This window comes from Theobroma cacao, unplaced genomic scaffold (assembly GCF_000208745.1).
Source record: "Theobroma cacao cultivar B97-61/B2 unplaced genomic scaffold, Criollo_cocoa_genome_V2, whole genome shotgun sequence".
NCBI lineage: Eukaryota > Viridiplantae > Streptophyta > Magnoliopsida > Malvales > Malvaceae > Theobroma > Theobroma cacao.
In genome coordinates, this window is record NW_017234760.1 from 1 (window position 1) to 16,424 (window position 16,424).

General features: G+C 33.7%; 1 pseudogene; it reads right to left on the bottom strand.

Moving 5' to 3' along the window:
- Positions 1-12,025: 12,025 nt before the first annotated feature.
- Positions 12,026-13,914, bottom strand: LOC18594714 (annotated as a pseudogene).
- Between the last annotated feature and the right edge of the window lie 2,510 nt (positions 13,915-16,424).

Here is a 16,424-nt window from a genome sequence, read left to right on the forward strand (position 1 = left end):
GATTTTTGGGATAAATGACAAAAATACCCCTGTGAGACGAAAATTATTATTTTATTTGTTTAAGTTGGAAACAGTTTAAAATCTTTTAGAATGTGGTATTTGGAAACAGTTACCCACAGGAGAAATGAGAAGCTGATAGTAAAGCCTTGCGAGGTTCCGGTTGACATTCCGGGTAATGAATGTCGATTGAGACATCGAGGCGGTTGTCACGGGCTCGATGGAAGTTCCGGGTTGTGACATAATCAAACATATATGCATTTATCCTAAAACTTTTTAGTACAAGTTCACTCTCATGTCTTTGTTAATGCTTGTGGATCGACTCTAACTTCGACTAATGCACCGTGTGGAAGTATGGGGCCTCGTTGGAACCTATCACACATATAGCAACACAACCAACTCAATTTACATAAATATTATTACAAAAGCTATTTCCTAATTCAAACTTTACTAGTTATTCCTAACTATTTTTCAATTACTATTTGACTAGCCATTTATTTGTACTATTCTGGTCACAATAGAAATAAATAAACAACCCTCAACACTAGAACAACCCACAAATCTAATCATTGACCTTCATCAACAACTTAAAAATTAACCCTAATTCATTACTCACCTTGGTGGGCTTGTACTAGAATTCCTTGATAAAGATTAAAGAGGGGAAAACTCTTTTAAGAGCTTTCAAGCTACTTTGAAGTGTTTTTCTCTCTCTAAAACTTTTGACTAGTGAGAGAAAATGCAGGAGAAAGATTTTTTTTGATGGTTTTTGACGTGGAAAAGTGAAAGATCATGAAAAACCTTATGAAAAAGTGGGCAAAAACATGAAATTTGGACTTTTTATAAGAAAGTTATGGAGGATTCAAGATGTCTTCCCATGGAAGATAAAGAATTTTGCAAAAAGGAGAGAAGAAATGAGAGGAAGATGAAAAAGGTGTTGAAACTTTAGATATTTATATCTAAATTTAATCCAAGTCTCGCACAAATTACAAAAATGCCCTTAACAAGGTGATTCTATCTTCCTTATTTCCTCTGTGCAGTCTTTTACTCTTTGACACTAAGAAAAGGTCTATAATAGATTACAAGTGTCACGACTCGGAACTCCCATCGAGCCCGTGACAACCGCCGCAAAGTCTCTTCAGAATTCTTTACCCCGAATGTTGATCGAAACCTCGCAAGGCTTCCGTATCAGTTTTCTTACCTCCGCTGTGATCGACAGTAACTAAAATCGTGTTTTGAAACGATATGGACCATTTTTCCATCCAAAAACAATGAAAATTTATTTCTACCTCACAGGGGTATTTTAGTCATTTTTTTTCGAAAATACCGAAACCAGCCAAAAACATGGTGTAAAAGTTAAATATATTCATACGTACTTTTAAGTAGATAACTAAAGTATAAAATTTCTTTTACAGGGAAACGTGGGCCCCCAATTGACCAAGAAGGTGTAGGGCTACGAACCTTTACTTTCTAGGATGCAACTTCGAGATTAATTCTCATCTTAATCAACCATCAACAAACTGTCCTGAGCCTGAAAAATGGGTAGGAAGAAGGGTGAGATTACATAATCCCAGTGAGTAAACAATTACCATCAAAAGCATCTAAAGCCGAGTAGATGGAGACAATATAAAAAAGTTTCAATCTATACCAAACAATTTTTTTTCATCAAAATTTCCCGGCTTATGAATTTCTTAAACTTGGCCCCTGCCAGAATCATTCTCGAGGGTACCTTCGTCAAGGTATTCCATTGAGACCGCCAAGGCTGTTAAATGTCCCATACCTATAAACATGTTTTCGCATCTGAGACACAACCGTTCCTTGGCGTTGGCTGAGTCTCACTCTCACGTGGTGGTCCTAACGTGAGGTGCACTTAAATCTTACCTCAGGAAATACTTTATCCAACATCTCCCCTTAGAGGTAATTATATAATTGGGTTACCGTGCCCCTCTCATAGGCAATCCACGGAAACCCCCACCACTGTAGTTACCGTTTAATATACCACCAGACCCATAAAATTTTCAGTAGCATAATATGGCAAATAAAATTTAATCCAATCTACCGAGACCAATCCAAAATTGTTCATATATTTCATGCCAACCCCAAAAATTTAGCCATCATGCTACCATAGTGTCATAAGCCACAATTTCAATAACATATAAAATCATAAATTCAACACAGTCTCCATAAACGTGATTTTCCCAAAACAATATTTGTTTTCAAAACCAGTATAAATCTCATTTTTGTTAAAAAACATTTTAATTGAAAAACATAATATTTTATAACTTAAACTCACCATTCAATAAAAGCATCAAACAAGTATAATTACTCTAGATACTTAAGACGATAAATTGTCCACTCACAGTATTAGGAGTAGACATACTCCTATTTTCAATCCGTGGGTACAATCCTTTACCCGTATCCAATGGCTCACCACCTAGCCATAATCCTTGACACATATTCCAATTAAATTGTGTCTAACAGTCATAAGCTATTTCAGGCTTGATATATATGCATGATATGAAATGAAAAATGCACGGGTAGCCATCTAGACTCGGTATTGGCCTAAGTCGATTTTTCATCCGATAAATTGGTCAATGCGTCCAATTTCATTCCTACTTGCTCCATTTCTTTTCCAATCCCTCAATTCACCAAACACAAACTAATTAACACACAATTAGGCAGAATTTATCTTCACTTTTCTTCTTGGAACTGTCGGCCAACAATGGTACACTAACTCCGTGATTTTTCCTTCTTAATTTTCTCTCCATAATTCATTAATTCCTACACCAAAAGCTATTATTTCTTAATCAAATCACCTAGAATAACATCCCATTCTTCCTCATTATTCACTTAGAGAATTCGGCTACTGATGGGCACCAAACCTTTGGTGGTTTTCTTCACTTGTTTTCATCCTACACATCATTAATCACCTAAAAGCACTAACATACCTAAAAATCAAACTAATCCAAGATCATTCTCTCTCCATACCCATTTTGACCAGCCATGAATTCACCATGAAATCATGCTTCTCAACCATAGAAATAAGAAAATAAAGTATGGGTATTGTAAATCTCAAGTAAAAATAAAGAATTTTCACTTTACCTTGCTTAATTCCTTGGATTTTCACACTTTCTCTTGAATTTTCCCACCTAGGGTTTGTGTTCTTTCCTTTCCTCTTCACTTCATGCTTTGGCCAGCCATATGGGTGAGACTAAGAGAGTTTTGAATAGATTTTACAAGGAAATTCTAGAATAATCTAAGCTTAACACATGGCATGTTTCCATTAGTCCATGTGTAATACTTATCCATTAAGCAATCTCTCTCCACCACATAAAATGTTTCAATTATCCACAATGAAAAATGTTAATGGCTGAAATCCATGGGTATGACATGTGTTAGGTGGTGTAAAATTCCAAAATTCCAACTTTGCCCCCGTAAACTTGTAAAATTATAGTTTTGCCCCTAGGACTCCAAAAATGTCAAAATTTAAATTTTTCACCTCTCAAACTCAAATCATACTCCAATGAGTCATATGTGATCAAAATCTTTTCTAAAAATTCCCATTTTATCCTCTGGTGATAAAATTACCATTTTACCCCTAGAACATGAAAACTCCAAATTGACTCCAATTCAGCCTTCGAACTCCAAATCATCATTTTAAGTCATTCCTGAGCTGTAAAAATTTTGAATTTCACCCTAAAATCCCTATTTGACCTAGTTCGAGGCTTAGATCAACATTATTGTACCTCTAGGTATAGTATCTACTTTTATTGATTTTTCGGGGCTCTCTTAGTATGTAAACATGCCATCCATCACATGTATGTCATGACATGTAGTTTATAAGGCTAGGCTTTACAGCACTACCCCCCTTAAAATAAAATTTTGTCTTAAAAATTTTTCTTATCAAACTCAAAGAAAATGTGGGGTATTTTTTTCCATTATTTTGACATACTTTCTATTTATCTCACAAGTATGAAATATCAATCTTCTTAATCATATTAATCCATCTCGTACAGCTTAACCATGCTGTAGATCATATTTCCTTGATATTATCTCCTTGACTATTTCCCAGAGTCATCCCTTTGTCCTCAATCATCTTTCATGCCTCTATATTGCTTTGTATCTTTCTTGTACTTCGACATTAATTTGTTACTTAAGATATAAATTCATTTGAACTTTGTATACCTCAAGTTCTATATGTAAATGCATCCTATTCAATCTAACCTGACTTAACCTAACTCGGGGCCACACAGTGTTAGTGTGGATTTCTTAAAACAACTTTAAAACCAAAAACTTTAAAATCCAAAGTTTTAAAACCAAAATCTCTGATCTTTAAACCATGCACTGATACCACTTAAATTGTCACGACCCAGAACACCCATCGAGCCCGTGACAACAGTCGCGAAGTCTCGCTAGACATTCTTTACCCCGAATGCTGACTGAAACCTCGCAAGGCTTCCGTATAAGTTTTCTTACCTCCCTTATGATCGACAGTAACTAAAATCGTGTTTTGAAACGATATGGACCATTTTCCCATCCAAAAACAATGAAAATTTATTTCTGCCTCACAAGGGTATTTTAATCATTTTTTTGTTTCGAAAATATCGAAACTTGCCAAAAACATGATGTAAAAGATAAATATATTCATACGTACTTTTAAGCAAATAACTGAAGTATAAAATTTCTTTTACAGTGACACGTGGGCCCCTAACTGACCAAGAAGGTGTAGGGCTATAAACCCTTACTTTCTAGGATGCAACTCCGAGATTAATTCTCGTCTTAATCAACTATCAACAAACTGTCCTCGGCCTGAAAAATGGGTAGGAAAAAGGGTGAGATTACATAATCCCAGTGCGTAAACAATTAGCATCAAAAGCATCTAAAGCCGAGTAGATGGAGACAATATAAAAACGTTTCAATCTATACCAAACAATTTCTTTTCATCAAAATTTCTCGGCTCATGAATTTCTTAAACTTGGCCCATGCCTGAATCATTCTCGCGGGTACCTTCGTCAAGGTATTCCACTGAGACAGCCAAGGCTGTTAAATGTCCCATACCTATAAACATGTTTTCGCATCTGACACACAACCGTTCCTTGGCATTGGCTAAGTCTCACTCTCACGTGGTGGTCCTAATGTGAGGTGCACCCAAATCTTACCTCAGGAGATACTTTATCCAACATCTCCCCCCGGAGGTAATTATATAATTGGGTTACCGTGCCCCTTTCATAGGCAATCCACGGAAACCCCCACCACTGCAGTGACCGTTTAATATACCACCAGACCCATAAAATTTTTAGTAGCATAATATGGCGAATAAAATTTAATCCAATCTACCGAGACCAATCCAAAACTGTTCATATATTTCATGCCAACCCCAAAAATTTAGCCATCATGCTACCATAGTGTCATAAGCCACAATTTCAATAACATATAAAATCATAAATTCAACACAGTCTCCATAAACTCAATTTTCCCAAAACAATATTTGATTTCAAAACCAGTATAAATCTCATTTTTATTAAAAAACATTTTAATTGGAAAACATAATATTTTATAACTTAAACTTACCATTCAATAAAAGCATCAAACAAGTATAATTACTCTAGATATTTAAGACGATAAATTGTCCACTCATAGTATTAGGAGTAGAAATACTCCTATTTTCAATCCGTGGGTACAATCCTTTACCCGTATCCAATGGCTCACCACCTAGCCATAATCCTTGACACATATTCCAATTAAATTGTGTCTAACAGTCAAAAGCTATTTTAGGCTCGATATATATGCATGATATGAAATGAAAAATGCACGGGTAGCCATCTAGACCCGGTATTGGCCTAAGTCGATTTTTCATCCGATAAATTAGCCAATGCATCCAATTTCATTCCAACTTGCTCCATTTCTTTTACAATCCCTCAATTCACCAAACACAAACTAATTAATACACAATTAGGCAAAATTTATCTTCACTTTTCTTCTTGGAATATTCGGCCAACAATGGTACACTAACTCCGTGATTTTTCTTACTTAATTTTCTCTCCATAATTCATTAATTCCTACACCAAAAACTATTATTTCTTAATCAAATCACCTAGAATAACATCTCGTTCTTCCTCATTATTCACTTAGAGAATTCGGCTATTGATGGGCACCAAACCTTTGGTGGTTTTTTTCACTTGTTTTCATGCTAGACATCATTAATCACCTAAAAACACTAACATACCTAAAAATCAAACCAATCCAAGATCATTCTCTCTCCATACCCATTTTGACCAGCCACGAATTCACCATGAAATCATGCTTCTCAACCATAGAAATAAGAAAATAAAGCATGGGTATTGTAAATCTCAAGTAAAAATAAAGAATTTTCACTTTACCTTGCTTAATTCCTTGGATTTTCACACTTTCTCTTGAATTTTCCCACCTAGGGTTTGTGTTATTTCCTTTCCTCTTCACTTCATGCTTTGGCTAGCCATATGGGTGAGACTCAGAGAGTCTTAAATAGATTTTACAAGGAAATTCTAGAATAATCCAAGCTTGACACATGGCATGTTTCCATTAGTTCATGTGTAGTACTTATCCATTAAGCAATCTCTCTCCACCATATAAAATGCTTCAATTATCCACAATGTAAAATGTTAATGGCTGAAATCCATGGGCATGACAAGTGTTAGGTGGTGTAAAATTCCAAAATTCTAACTTTGCCCCCATAAACTTGTAAAATTACCGTTTTGCCCTTAGGACTCCAAAAAATGTCAGAATTTAAATTTTTCACCTCTCAAACTCAAATCATACTCCAATGAGTCAAATGTGATGAAAATATTTTCTAAAAATTCCCATTTTATCCTCAGGTGACAAAATTATCATTTTACCCCTAGAACATGAAAACTCCAAATTGACTCCAATTCAGCCCTCGAACTCCAAATCATCATTTTAAGTCATTCCTAAACTGTAAAATTTTAAATTTCACCTTAAAATCCCTATTTGACCCAGTTTGAGGCTTAGATCAACTTTATTGTACCTCTAGGTACAGTACCGACTTTTATTGATTTTTCGGGGCTCTTCTAGTATGTAAACATGCTATCCATCGCATGTATGTCATGACATGTATTTTATAAGGTCGGACTTTACAACGAGCATCGAGTTCATGTAAACTTAGAAATTTAGACTCGATATCCAAAATGACCATTTTGCCCATAGTGTGGAAATATCATTATTTCTATTTTCTTCATTTATTTTATTATTATATACATTATTCATGCATTCCTTAGGCCTACTTAGACCTTAATAATATTAGAAAACCCACTTTTAAGAGCTCACTAAGGAAACGATAAAATTACCCCTAGTCCGTATTGTCGCGTCTACTTCTAGTTATGTGTCGATGGAGGACAAGGTTTCACACTTACGAAGAAAGATTGGTGGTGACTCCAAAGTTTCACATTGAGGTGAACAGATTCCTTGACCTACATGTTGCGATAAAAGGCATGAGATAAAAAGGAGAAGTGATATATAAAGAATCGATTTAATGAACAATCTAATTCATTTTTTAAGAAATCATGTTACCAATTGTGAAGAAACCAATTGTTAAGAAATCATTGAAGTAGAATACAATGGGCACTTAAGTTCATAGAACATCAAATACTCATATTTTAAGAGTCATTTGCAAATCTGTTCTAATTCATGTCCAAGGCATCATCAACCATCAAACATCATTAATCATCTTCAAGCATTTCCAAGCATCATCAAGAAAAATATCATCAATTAAGCATTATCAAGGATTCTAATTCTAATTTTGACAATCATATAACAAAAGTATTATGATCAAGTTAGTACAAGCATGATTGCAAGGATTAATGTGACATTCTCCATATAGAAAAGTTTTATAGACATATACCAATCCAACAAGAAGCAAGATTGAAACTCAAGATGGTACATACTATTGCTCCATAAATGACTTAAGTCAAATAAATCAAGGAAAGTAATCTATGAGTAATACCAATTGTTACAAAATATTAAAAAGCAAGGTACTCAAGTCATGAATATATTCTGGGATTTATTTTGAAGTGAACACCTAATCATTAATCCTAATTGAATCACATTAAGTTGTGAAGATTCAATAAAAAGGTATTCAATCAAAGCAAATTAGGCATTCAAAGCTAACTTAAACCATAGGCCATATTTCATATTGAGATCCCAAGAAATTCAATGGTGACTTATGAGCTAAAGTAGGATGCACATCAACCTTTTTTACCATGTATACATTAAAAAGCTCAAGGAAGATATATTCATCATATAAGTATATATTGAAGAAAATTTTAATTATGTCAACACAAAATATAGGTCATGATCAATCTTGACATAAAAAGAAAAGCCCTTAAAGTAATTCTTCTACTTAGGTCAAGTCTCAAGCATTAAGACTTTAAACATTAAGGTCAAACTTAATTAAAGATCATGTCAACAAATAACTTGACCAAAAACAATAGATGAGCCAAGACTCAATATCTTTCATGAAGTTCAAGTAGTTTATCATAATTAAATTATAAGCATAAGTAAGGATTCAATCTTGAAAAAATATTTAAGCACAAAGATAAAGTATATTTCAAGATTTGCTCTTAGACAAAGCATTTTGAAGATTCATTTATCAAGAAATAGTTTTATCTATATAAGCACATGAGGACTTAATAAAATCAATATAAGTGCCATATTTAGAAAAATATAAGGTCAAGCATTTATGAAGCTTTCCCATACTCCATCAAAAATTTTATTACATAAACAAAAGTCAGAGGAAAAAGCTCACCTTGATTTAAACCAAAACATCTTCTTCTTTTTTTAAAAGAAGAAGACCAAAATATCTGACAAAATAACCCTTAAAAGCTCGTATAAATGTCGGCAAAAAATCTTAGAATAAGAAAATTCTCATTTAGTCAAAAAATAGTCAACCATTGTTGTTGACTTCATTTAATCCTTTAAAGTTGTTTCTGAACACACAAGTTAAGTAGCTAGAAAGCATTCTAACCAAGATAAATAAAGTTATAAGAAGAGAGAGATCGGACCACATTATGAGTTCAATCAAGTTATCAGCAAATGCTTTATTTGTGCTAGCAAATGAATATATATGTACCCAACTTCCCTTGCACATAAAATTCATCACGTTACAATGTCAATATTTTTTCAAATTTTTTTTGGATGGTTTTTTTTTAGATATATGAAAATGGAGATAGATTTAAGAAAAAAATATACATCCAAATTAACGGAAAGAGGATGAAAAAAAGAGTTTTGTGGTGTGTTTTGGAATTTTCGAGTAACAGAGATCAGTGGCCAAAGAGAGGAGATGTAGAGAAAGAACAAGAGAAGGAAAAATGGGAAACAAAAAAGAACTAAATGTGCTTTAAATAACCTCACTAAAACGGTGTACGTAGTTTTGGGCAAAAGGGAGAAGAAAAAAAAAGGAGGAAGAAAGAAAAAGAAAAAGCACCTGATCATTTTTCTTTTACCCAAACAATTTGTTTTTTATTTCTAACATGTCAGTGTCATGTCATTACTGTATTACAGATCAAGACACGTATGTACCATCAATGACAAATCCAAGATTTTGCATGAAGGGTGTTTAAAGAGTAATCATATAAAGTTATGGATCGGATTAATGATTTAATTTCAAGCACAAAATTATTCACTTTTGAAATAAAATAAAATTATAACATAAAATTTTATTAATAATTTAAACATAAAAGTTCAAATTCACCAATATAAATAGACAAAAATAGAATGAAAAATTAACACTAGATCTTCACATTGGGCATTGTAAGCTGTGTTCAACGTGCTTTCATGCTTTTGAATTCATCGATGATTAAATCTGTGTCAATTAAAAATACATAACAATAATCGAATAATAATATCCCTTATAAATTCAAATATTATTAATATAAAGTAAATGTAAAAAATTAATATTGATTTGGGATTTCAAAAACCCAAAAAAGAGAAAAAAAAGATGAANATAAAAAAAAAAGAAAAAACAAAAAAATTATAAAATTTGAAGATAAAAGAAAACTGAAAGGTTTTCATAAAAAAAAATATGAAGTGTTTACTCGGAAAAAAATAAAGAGAAAAAAATGAAAAGAAAAATAATGCAAAAAAAAGTGAAGGGTTTTTATCATAAAAAAAAAGAGAAAAATTTACCTTAGAATTTTTACCTCTATTTCAAGCCATATTAATTTGACTTATTTAAGAGTGACAAAATTATATATTTTAAAATTTATACACATCAAAATAGAAAAAATTAAAAATCAAGTGCCACCCCTCTCCCTCTGGCCCTAAATGCCATTTCAACATCTCTAAGGGTCAATTTATACAAATAAAGGGTATAAATTAACCAAATTTGAGAGAGAGGGACTGAATTGAACAAACGCCACTACAGGAACTTTTTGTGTACTTTTTCAAACACGCAGCAAAACCAAGGAGGATCCTAGAGGAATTTACAAAAGCATTCTGCCAGGAGCACGTAAGAATCCAGGAAGGCAACAACTCACCTGACTTTCAAGCGGTCTTTTCTTTCCTTGAACATGTTCAATGGCAGTGAGATGAAAAATAAGAGAAGATGGAAAGAACATAAAAGAGGAAAAGGAGTGGGATCAGTTTAGTTGGAGGAGACGTTCAATCATTTGATCCCTCCCTCTGTTTTCCTCTCTCTCTTGGCTTTGCTCGTTTGCTTTTCTTTCTTTTTTTTATAGCAATAGAAAAAACCGCCCACGCAGCACACTTTCAAAAGGCCCTCCTCCTCCTCCTCCCGGCTTCTTCTTATTTATTTAGTTTTTTTGTAAAGAAAAAGACCCAAAGAAAAGCAAAAGCAGAGGAACAGAGGGAAAAAGCGCCAACACCATATCACACAAACAAAAATCACAAATCATCTTTCCATTCCCACCAAAAAGCAAAGCCAAAGCAGAAAACACACCCCATTAAGCAAGCTCAAAAGCAATAATAATAATAATAATAATAATAATTGATCTATTAGTAAAAGAAGCAAAGAAATGAGAGCTAACTAGATAAGAAACATTCCAGAATTGCACACTCAAGTGGGAAATTTTTTCCCGAGGAAATGAAGGATAAACAGATGAGAAAAGGTCTAAAATTTCCTAAACCAACTGAGGTTTAACATTTAAAGAAAGCAGCCAAACAAATATAGAGAAATCGAAGGAAATGAGGGAAAATCCAGATGAGACAATGACCTTAAATTCTGAAAGCAAGATGGGTTTTGCTTTTTTACTTGATGGATGCAATGAAGAGAAATCTGGACAGGTGGGTTTTAAAAGTGGAAGGAAATTTTACATACAATACCACGTCATTAGATAAATACTACGTCATCACCATCACACTATCAAATTCAATGCAACATTAATAAAAAAATGCCAAGTCAGCTTCATCAAATGCCATGGAAGCATTTTAACACCATCAACAATTGGACTAAAATTGATAATTTTGAAAAGTATAAGAATTCGATTTTTATAAATTATTTAGAAAATTAAATTCATCACTTAAATAGAATATAAAGATTAATTGAATAACTAGATCAGTAAAAAAAAAATAATAACAAAAGCTAAAAAAAACAATTGATCATAAGGATGGTTTCCTTTTGATCTTTCATCGGTTATGTTCAAATTCTTGCTGATCATCAAATTGGGTTAATACTACAAAATCAAAACCTACAAAATCCAAATCAACGGAATCAAAATTGAGGATTAAAATGGAATTTTGATTCTTATTTCTGTTCAAATTCTTGTTGTATATTTTCATGAGTCTTTTTTTTTTCTTAAATAAGCATTTCCACATGGACACAAAAATATACAACAAAATGCGACGTCGACACTGATATGTCAATTCCTAATTCAGCAAATTGAGGAAAAGGCTATAATGGAATCATAAAATAGGATTGAGGGTTAAATTGTAATAATTTGAAAGTTAAGAACCAAATTGATATCTTATATAAGGGGTGAAGGACCGCAGCCGTATTTTACCCAATTGAAAATAAATTAAATAATTCAAATTAGGCTCCCTTGATGTTGAAAAAGAACAAGCCAAAATTTAAACATAATTTAATTGGCATAGGAATGATATGGAATTGGAATTAAGCATAGATCATGTTTCCTTGCTACTGTGGCACCGAAGACTTCAGTCATGTCTAAATCTTCTGGTTTTCTTCCATCCGTAGGTTTCCAGTCAAAATGATACAACAACTGTGCAATAGGGAGCTCAACGTTCGCCATGCCGAATGCAATGCCAGGGCATATCCTCCTCCCAGCACCAAAGGGAATGAACTCAAAATTAACTCCTCTAAAGTCAATTGAACTCTCAAGGAACCTCTCTGGATAGAATCTCTCTGCTTCAATCCAATACTTGGGATCCCTTCCAATTGCCCATCCGTTGATGATGACTCTGGACTTGGCAGGTATCTCGTACCCATTAATTTTACATCTTTCTTTACTTTCTCTTGGAAGTAGCAAAGGAAGAGCTGGGTGTAATCTCAGAGTTTCTTTCATAACTAACTTCAAGTATTTTATTTCAGAAAGGCCTTCTTCACAAACCCCTCCTTTTTTATCAAAGACTTGCCTCACCTCTGCTTGTGCCTTTTCCAAAACTTTTGGATTTTTTACCATTTCAGACATTGCTCATTCAATGGTCATGGATGTTGTCTCACCTCCAGCAGAAAACATGTCCTGGAACAAGACTTTGTTTAGTTTCTTCGTTAAATAGATTCGTATCTAGCAGATGTATACTTAGAGAAATCAAATGTTTAGTATCACAGTTTAAAGTTGGTACCTGGATCACTGCCTTGATATTAGAGCCTGTCAATGGTATATCAAGATCTCCATGATCCTGAAGATTTAAAAGAACGTGAACCAGATCATTCACTTCATCTATATAACCAATCTCCGATGTTGTCATACGATTAGTTTTATGTTCCTGGATGATATTTTCAAGAATCTTGTCTGACTTTTCGTGAAGCTTTTCTAGTTGAAAGCTTCTTCGACTCAGAAGTTGAAGCAATTTGATGGAAGGGAAAGCATCAGCAAGACTAAAACCGCCAACAATCTGTACGGCTTCCTGGACCACTTGAGAGAAAGCTTCTTGGTCTTTGCATTTTGCTCCAAATGCGGCCCTCGCGGTGACGTTAGATGTTAATGCCCGGAGCAGCTTTCTAAGGTTAATAGGCGATCCTGCTTTTGGAGAAATGGAAGCAATGAAATTGGATACTTCTTCTTCCCTGATAGCTCGGAATGATTGAACGCGTTTCGCACTCAGCAACTCCAACGTGCAAATTTTTCGCAGTTGCCTCCAGTAGTCCCCATAAGGGGCAAAGCCAATATCTGTGAAATCGTAAAATAAGATGCTTGCAGCAGGGAGATATGGCCTGCTAGCAAAATTCAGGACATGGGTTTTCAGGACTTCTTGCGCGGCTTCTGGTGAAGAAATGATAACGCTGGATAACTCACCAAGTTGTAGGTGCATTACGGGCCCATGTTTCTTGGAAAGATCTCTCAGGCAGCGGTGGGGAAGAGTGCCAATGAAGAGATGCATGTTTCCTATGAGAGGCAGTTTCCACGGCCCTGGAGGTAGATTTGGTTCCTGTTTAATATTGCTTTTGGATTTCTTGATCCATATCCTAATGATTATGAACGCCAGGAGGAAGATGGCAAGAAGGATTTGGTGATCCATGTAAAGATCAATTGGAGATGAGTCAATTTGTTACTTCTGGCATGTAATACAATGCTTGATGGCTAGACTCTTACCTCACAGGGTCTAACTCATCTTTATTTATAACCAAAACAATTATTATTGGTGGAGCTGTACCTGCTTGTGAACTTAATGAATGGGGCTTGAAAATATTTTCTGATAATTGAACTCAGTGAAGATTCTGGTATAAGTTGGAATCCAAGATTTTAATATGATTTAAGGATATTATATACAAATAAAAGTTTGAATTATGAAAAGAAGTTGTATCTTTATAAATATATATATATATTACATAGAAAAACCAAAAAATAACCATACCCACTTTTAGGCCCCAGTACATTGCATCAGTTCTCTTTGACCCGTCTTTAAGCTCTTTCTTCTTATGACAGTTTGCAAAGATAATATTAATATCCAAAACGGCTGGAGGCCTGGGGCCATTCCCTTGGTGGGCGTTTGGTAGCTGAAACACATTCAAATTCTTGTCTCGGCAGCCTAGTTTTCCTTTGACTCCGCTGGCAATTTGATAATCCACTTGCACCAATGTAGCCGTCAACACCTGTGCATTGGGCATTGGTGACTTCACCTAGCAATCTGATATTCCATTTGCACCATTAATGCATAAGAGTCATTATTGGCAGAGATTAGAAAGCATTTCATACTTCTGAACAGACCATAAAGTTTTTTTTACTTATATTAGGACTCGATAGGGTTTATCAGAGATAGTTAAATAGTAATAGAGATGTCTTAACTGATTATATAAATAGTTAGGAGAAAGAAAACCCGGAAGAGAAGAGGAGGTGCTTACCTAAGAAAAATTAATATACAAATTTGGAATCAAAATGATATGGAATATAGAAATAAAAAAGCAAGACTTGTAAGTGCTCCAAATTAGAAGAGACAAAAATGAAGTACAGTCATTCAATTTGGAGATGTTGTCAATTAATGTTGTAGTTTTTATTGGTTTTGCTGTTTATCTTTTTTATTTTATTGACTTGTTCCTAACTTGGAGTTCATACTTTATCTTGACTTGGGTAAATCTCCAAAAAGTGATATTGCTTTTACCATTACAAATTTTAGGGCATCCACTTAGAGAGTTGGAGTTTAAGTCCTATACGAATTGTACACATTGAGGTTAAAATTTTTTTGATTGTCTAAAGGAGTAGAGACAATCTTACTATCAATAATATTAGCTCGAGAAAGAAAGTCTTATGTATACTTAGCTTGAGAGAGCTATTGTGAAACCCTAATCTTGACTTAGGGTTAAATTTGTAACTTAACTTGGTGAGCATGTAAATTTATATTTTCTAATGATATTTTGAAAAATTATAACTTTGAAAAATACATACTTTCATACCCAAATGAGTTTGCTTGATAGGTGGCACTTAAAAAAGTCAAAAGACTTGGTTTTAAACTCAAAACTGCATTTCAGAGCAAAAGTATTGATACTTGTTCATGTGGTATCGATCCTTGAAACCCAGAAATGCAACCTAATGAACAAGTATCCATACATTCTCATGAGGTATCGATACCTATTAAACACAATGGTTCTATTTGGGCATTTTGACTAGAAGTCTCGAGACTTTTGTAAAAGTCTTAATACTTTTATGAAAAATTATCAAGACTTTTGTAAAAGTTTCAACACTTTTCTGCAAATTTCACAAGTTTATATACTTTTTCATGTGGACTCAAGACTTTTTTCATCAGCATCATTTCCAAGCAAAAAGTATCAATGCCTTCCAGCAAAGTCTCGATATCTAAGCTTCAGCATCATTTTCAAGTAAAAACCAAGCCTTTTGGCCCTCATTGACTCCCAACTTTTACATAACTCATTTATAAATATTTAAGGAACATTTCTGTTAGATTAATTATTCTTTATGTTTTGAAATAAAAAAACAAAAATGACCAAAATTAATTCAACTTAATGAAGATCGAAGCTCTCACATCCCCAAACAATGTCAAGTAAGTTTGAAAAGAAAAGAAGTGAAAAAGGCTCTGAAAAATGCATACTGGTCCAAATCTATCGATACATATTCTTCATGTATCGATAGTTTCCAACATCTATTGATACATGTTCTTCAATAGAGTTAAAACTCAAAAGTCAAACTCAATCTATTGATACTTTCCCAATTGTATTGATAGAATTGATACAGAATGCGTACAACCTAAAAGTATTGATACATTTTCAACAGAAGTGCTTACTGTCTAAAAATTATCAATACATAGACATATGTATTGATACATTTTAACTAGAATGTCAAAATCCCTGCGAGCAGGTTCAAATGTATCAATACATCTCAGCGAGAATTTAAAAATAAAAGGCAATGTATCAATACATATACATAAGTATAGATACAATGTGACCTTTGGAGCCTTGAATGAAAAAAGGAATGGTTATTTTCACATTTAATGCACTTTCAACTACTCTTAAAGCTTCAGCAACTATAAATACAAGCTTCTTTAGCATTTATGAAGCTTAAAAGACTTATAGACACAACAAAAGAGAGAAGAATCAGCCAAGATTCATTGTACCCCTTTTAAATTCTAAAAGTCTTCTAGTCCAACATTTATTGAGCTCTCATCTTTCCACACAAACACAATACTAAATTTTCTATTCAGCTTTTGAAAGGCATAATTATTGTACCTACATTCATTTCATTGTATTTAAGTGGTTATACCTTAACCAATAGAAAAAGTAAAGTGGT